Raw genomic sequence first — 6515 nt, 5'->3', positions numbered from 1 at the left:
GACATTTCTGAGCCTCAGATTCCTCATCGGTAAAATGGCAGTGACAAATTACACAGGGGTAGGGTGAAGGTTCCACTCATTCAGGGAATATTTATTGAGTGTCCTTTGTGGGCCAGACACTGTTCTTTGGGCTGAGGATTTAAAAAAAAATTATTTGTTTAGCTGCACCGGGTCTTGGCTGCAGCATGCAGGATTTTTAGCTGTAGCATTGAAGCTCTTAGCTGGGGCATGTGGGTCGGGTTCTCTGACCAGGGATTGAACCTGGGCCCCCTGAACTGGGAGCGCTGTCTTAGCCACTGGACCACCAGGGATGTCCTTGTGCTGGGGATTTAACTGTGAACCAAAATAACAAAGATCCCTGCTCTTGAGGAGATGGGACATTCATGTCAGAGACAGACAATAAGTAACTGATACGATGTGTTAAGAGACAGGGCTTGGGGGGAAGACTTGGGTGTAAGGGATGTGAGGGCAATTTTAAATGGGGGTGCAGGGAAGACTTTGCTGTGAAGGTAATACTTGAATAAGACTGAAAGAGGTAAGGGAGTCTGCCATGTGCATACCTGGGGGAAAAGCATTTTGGACAGGTGGAACAGACATGGCGAGAGCCCTGAGGTAGGAATGTGTTGATGTGCTTGAGGGAGACAAGGAGACACAGGAGTCTCTGATGCCCCATCTGCAAAACAGGCAAAGCTCCAGCGTCCCCAAAGGAGGAGAGAGGCATGGAGCAACAGGAGGGGTGGCTGTGAGTAGTGACTGGGAATAGGGCAATGGGGTGGGGCGGGGGCGGCAGCCTGAGAGACCCTCTCCCTCACAGCTCCGAGGCTCAGATCAAGGTGACTGACTGCATGTTCTGGAATGCCAGAAACCTTACACAACTCCAGGAGGCCAGTGCTTCCACATTCCCATTTACAGTTGGGGAAACTGAGGCACAGAGAGGCAAAAGCACGTGGCCCGTGTCACTCTGGTAATAAAGGCCTGAGTCGGGACACACACCAGTGTGTGAAGGGTCCCAGCACCTGACCCACAACCCTGGAACTGCATTCTTGACACAACAGCAGGTGTCTAACCACTATGAGCAAACAATTAGGAGGCACAGAGCTTCCTAGCAGTCCCGCCCTTTACGTGAGCCACGTGCTTTGTGTGTGTCTGCTTATTTAGCCCTCGCAACAACTTTGTCAAATTTAGACTATCATTCCCAATTAGCTGATGGAGAAACTGAGGCCCAGAGGAGCTAATAACTTGCCCAAGATCACACAGCTGTTGAGCAGTGGAGCTCTGATTTGAACCCAGAGCTGCCTGGTTTTAGAAGCTAGGCTCTAAACTACTAAGCTAGAATGCTTGTCAAGATAGCAAGTCCTTACAACAGCCAAGACATGGAAACAACCTAAATGTCCACTGACAGATGAATGGATAAAGACGTGGTGTGTGTATGTGTGTGTATATATACATACACACACATACACACCCACAATGGAATACTACTCAGCCATAAAAAAGAATGAAATAATGCCACTTGCAGGAACGTGGATAGACCTAGAGATTACCACACTAAGTGAAGTGAATCAGAAAGAGAAAGACAAACACCACATGATGTCACTTATATGTGGAATCTAAAATATGGCACAAATATTAACGAAACGGAAACGGAAACGGACTCACAGACGAAGAGAACAGACTTGTGATTACCAAAGGGGAGAGGGGGTAGGGGAGGGATAAACTAGGAGTTTGGGACTAGCAGATACGATATATAAAATAAGCAACGAGGACCTGCTGTATAGCAGAGGGAACTATGTTCAATATCTTGCCATAAGCCATAATGGAAAAGAATATGAAAAAGACTATATATATAACTGAATCACTCTGCTGTACACCAGAAATGAATACAACATTGAACATCAACTATACTTCAATTTAAAAATACACATATATGTATATATACACACACACATACTGCAAGCGCAAACACAGAATGTTCATCAAAGGAGAACAGACCTATACTAGTGGGGCCTCCGCCAAGAAAAGAACTGGGGACAGTGATAACACCGACGCGGACAGCAGCGAGAGTAGTAACAGCAGACACCGATGTCATTGTGCGCCTGGCACTGTTTTGAGTGGTTTACATGCAGTCGTCCCTCACAAGAATCCTATGAGGTTTCATTGTTATCCCCAATTTACGGTGAGAAAACTAAGGCACATAGAGGTTGAGTGATCTGCTCCAGGTCACCCAGCTAGGAGGAAGTGGCAGAGCTGGGATGTGAACCCAGGCCTTTTGATTTCCAAAATCTGGGCTCTCAACTCCAAAACTGTGATTCTTCAAACCAGCCTCCCGGAGGGGAGGAGGTAGGCAAGACTTTTAATGATGCTCAGGAGGGTTTGAGATGCAGAGGGGACACAGGGGTGTGGTGGTCCCCAAGCCTGAGGGGCTCTACTGTCACTACAGCTCTTCTAGGAAGACTCTCAAGTCCGTCCTAGAGAAGACTGTTGCCCGTCAGCAGCTGGCTCTTCCAGGGAACTCTGGGCTGAGGGGAATCCAGGGCAGGGGAGGGGGTGGAGGGGGGGATGGGGCAACAGAAAACCCCCTGCACAGGCCCTTGTTCCACCCCCGGCAGGCCTGCCAACTTGGGCTCCTGTCTGCTGCAATGCAGAGGCCTCAAGGAGCCAGTGAGTGGGTGAGCGTGAGACAGAGCCTGGGGAGGGATGCTCTTGGCCTGGTGCCTCCGCAGGCCTCCCGGCTGCAAAGGCCCTGCCAGCTACCTTGGCTGCAGCTCACCTCGGGGTGGGGATGAGGAGTCCCTTTAGCCCTCGGGGAGGAGCTGGCATTCAGAAGTGGGAGAGGGGACATACCTGCCAGAGACCAGCACAGGAGCGGGGTGGGGGGCAGGGTGCTGCACCAGCTCTCCCCACCGACTCCCAGCCACTGAGGGAATCCTTTCCTGACACCCTCCGCTTCGGGTAAAGTCAACCCGTTTGATGGCCAGCCACCTACCTGGGAGCCCAGCTATTTATCTTCCTCACCGGCATAAACAAAGTTTCGCACTCCAGCATCACAGGCTATTTGAACCACATTATACAGATGGGGAAACCGAGGCCCAGAGAGGGAGGGAGAGAGGATGGTCTGAGGTTACCCAGCGAGCGGGGGCAGAGCACACAGCACGAGGGTGCCCAGCTCTCAAGTGCTGAGTCCTCCTCCTCCAGGCTCTGATGGATCAGAATCCAACTCGGGTCAGGTTACAGCCCTCAGTGGAGACGGGACGACTCTTGTTATTTTTAAAGTTACTGAGCACCAGAATGAAGGGGACACAACCACCAGCCCAGACTGAGAGGAGGGGAGGATGGGGACCAGTGGGATGCTTGGAGCCATGTCCATTCTCTCCATCTGCCTGACCTGGGTTTGGCCAGGTGAAGCTGGAGGGCAAATAGTGGGCACATGGGTGACGTGTGTGCCCCAAGGGACAAGGACAGGGTGGTGGCCAGAGGTCAGGGCAGGCTGTGCCCAGGGCCTGATGTGCCCAGGAAGACAGGGTCAACTTGCTTTGACCCTAAAAGCTAAGGAATGGCATAGGATTAGCAAATGTCCCCACCCTCACTGACAGTCCTGTCAAAGGCTTTTTCTTCCGGTAGAAGAAATGGTGGTTGGGGCATCGCCAGCTGTCAGATGCACAAGAGGAAAGTCTGAAACAGCCAGGAGACAATAAATAGCAATTATTATTACAAGGGTGACAGCTACTGTTTACATTTAAGGAGTATTGCTAAGTGTTTGAAAATGTGCTAAGTGCCTGGCACATCCCTTTCTGATTATTCACTGCTACTCAGAGAGGGTCTCTCAGTTATCATTCCCATTTTACAGGTAGGCAAACAAAGGCTTGGGGAAGTCAAATGACCCGCAGAGAACAGGTGAAATCCACACTTCACTCTCTGGGACCCAGGCTATGCAGGGCTCCCAAGAAAGCGTCATGAAGGACCTGGAGGGGCCCACCCAGTTCAGTTCACCCCCAACTTCTGGGGTGAACTTTTCACCCCCCAGTGGTATTGTACAGCTGACTGGGGCTGGTGCTGTGGGACGGTGTCACTGTGGGGTCTCTGGATGCAGGGCCAGGACTTCTTCCTCCCTGACTCCCACTTTTGCTGAGCCCCCTAGCCCACGCTGGGCCTTCTGCGAGTTGTTTCAGATGACTCACAGCGGTAGGTGAAGCGAACTGGGGAGCTACAGTGGCCTTCCTGCCAGCCTCCTTTGGTCACCTGGCACCTGCCCGCCTGAAGCAAGGGAATGGAGGCCAGCCAATCTCCAGGGGGCGGGGCAGTGGGCGGGGAATCCTGTCAGACCAGCTGAAAGCTATTTTAATTAACCTCAGGTCTGGGGAGGGGCACCCTGCTTTAACAGAGGCTTAGAAACAAGGCAGAGACCCTTGGGAACCCACAGGCTTAACTGCCAGGATGGAGGCAGAGAAGGCTCAACCCAATGGCCAGCCAGGGTGAGTTGGGGGAAGGGGTTCGCCAAGGTCGGCAGGCCCAGGCCTGCCCCCAGGTTTCTGATATATCCAGGCTCTTAGGATCTATGACCACGGCCGCTGGCGGGTGCGGGGAGCCCTCGTTAGAGCTGCCAGTCAGATCCTGGGCGAACAGTCATCCCAGGATCCACCCTCAAAAGGCACCCCCACCATTTTCCAAGAGGTGGCGGCACCTGAAAGGTTAAAAAAAAAATGCAATCTCCTTGCGGTGTGGAAAGGATGCTGCAGGGATGGGGGGCTGGGACCTGCGACTGCGGGCGCTGGGGTCCCAAGGCGGGGGCCAGGAAGGCTCCCAGGAGGCTCCCACTTTCTACCGAGATGCCTTTACTCCACCCCCGGGACAGGGAGAGCCAAGTGGCCCCCCAGCCTGTGCGGGCATAGCACCTCGACCTGAGAAAGATCTGGGTCGGGGGCCCAGGGCGCTGCACTCTTACCTGTTCCCTTACCTGGCACCAGGTGGGCCGTGGGGAGGGAGAGCCGCGGGCTGGGGTCCTCAGGGGCGCCGGTTCCGCGCGGCACATTGGAGACTGAGCCCGGCGGTGCGCTCGCTCCGCCCCTCCCTTCTCCCGCCGCTCCTCCCTCCTTCCGCCGCTCCTCCCTCCTCCCGCTGCTCCTCCTGGCCTCCCGCCCCGGGCTGCGCCGCAGCAAGGTCGGAGAAAACCCGGCAGGGCCGGCACCCAGGCCCGCTGATGGGCGGGGAGGGGCCTCCCCTGGGCGGGGCCTCTGTGGGGGGCGTGGCCAGGACTACCCGCCCGCCCCCACCTGCGGCGAGCCCCGCCCCCATCCTCAAGGCCAAGGCCCTTCAGCTTCGGCTGCAGCCCTTAGAGGCCTCAGGCCCGTTCTGAGCAGGAGGAAATGGCCACACCTGCTGCGGGGGGCCTGCTCTTTAATCTGACTTTTGCTCCAGAGGGACAGCCTTGCCAGCCCTGGAGGAAGGAGGTTATGATCCTCATTCATTCAACCAATATTTGGTGAAAGGTATTATGCGCTGTGCCCTCTTTTAAGTGTTAAGAGATGCTGCGGAGAACAAAACAAGATCCTTGCCCTTCTGGGGCTGACATTCTAGTGAGAGAGTCAGGCGATACACATAATGAATAAGTAAATTATACTTGTTGGAAGGGAATACATTTCATGGACAAAAATAGAGCAGAGTGGTGGGAAGTGGGCGAGAGGAGGGAACCTACATGTCCTCCATGATCGCTGGGGTCTAGGTGCTCGATGCTGGGTGTGAAAAAAGAGAAAACTCCCATTCTTTGTGGGGTGCGGAAAATCAACAAGTAAATACGGTAAGATCATCTCAGGTAGTGCCAGGTTATTACTTATTTCCTGTAAAGTAAATAAAATCCAGTGAGACAATGGAAAGTGCCATGGGTCAGCTTCCCATTGGGAAGGGCTTCCTGAGGAAGGTGAAAGGGGAGAAAGGAAGCCATGGAAAGATCGGGAGGGGATGTATTCTAGGTGAAAGGAACTGCCAGTGGAAAGGCTCTGAGGTGGGAACTCACCTGGCATTTGAGGAACAGAAGAGGGATTCCATTCATGGGCAGGAGAGTAGTTCAAGCCCAGAGGGGTTGTGGGTGGGGCAGACAAGATATGCCCCTGTCTCTATCCAGCCTTCTGTCAGAGATTGAAAACACCCCCTGAATTTAAAACAGCCTCTGCTCCTCACATGGGACAGCTTCTTTCAAGGGGATCTGGCCAAGTGCAGAATTGTAAATGCACTTTTTTTTTGACCCAGTAGGAAGTTCTTCTATAGATAGACTTGTGGAGGGAGTGGAAGATACTAGTTTGCAGATAGTTACTGGAGGAGCAAAAGTCTGGTGGGAACTCGCCAAATAATTACAGAGCATGCTCAACAGAATACCCTGTAGCAGGGGGGAAAATAAACACCTGTGTCAATCTATACACAAAAGTTACAGAAAGGTATGAAATGACCTGAATGTGTTGAGTAAAAACAAGGGATAGAATCAAGCTGAAGTATGATACTGTTTGTGCAAAAACAAAAGCAAA

This window comes from Capricornis sumatraensis, chromosome 17, assembly GCF_032405125.1.
Source record: "Capricornis sumatraensis isolate serow.1 chromosome 17, serow.2, whole genome shotgun sequence".
In the NCBI taxonomy this organism is placed as follows: domain Eukaryota; kingdom Metazoa; phylum Chordata; class Mammalia; order Artiodactyla; family Bovidae; genus Capricornis; species Capricornis sumatraensis.
Note: the sequence above shows the minus strand (reverse complement) of the source record.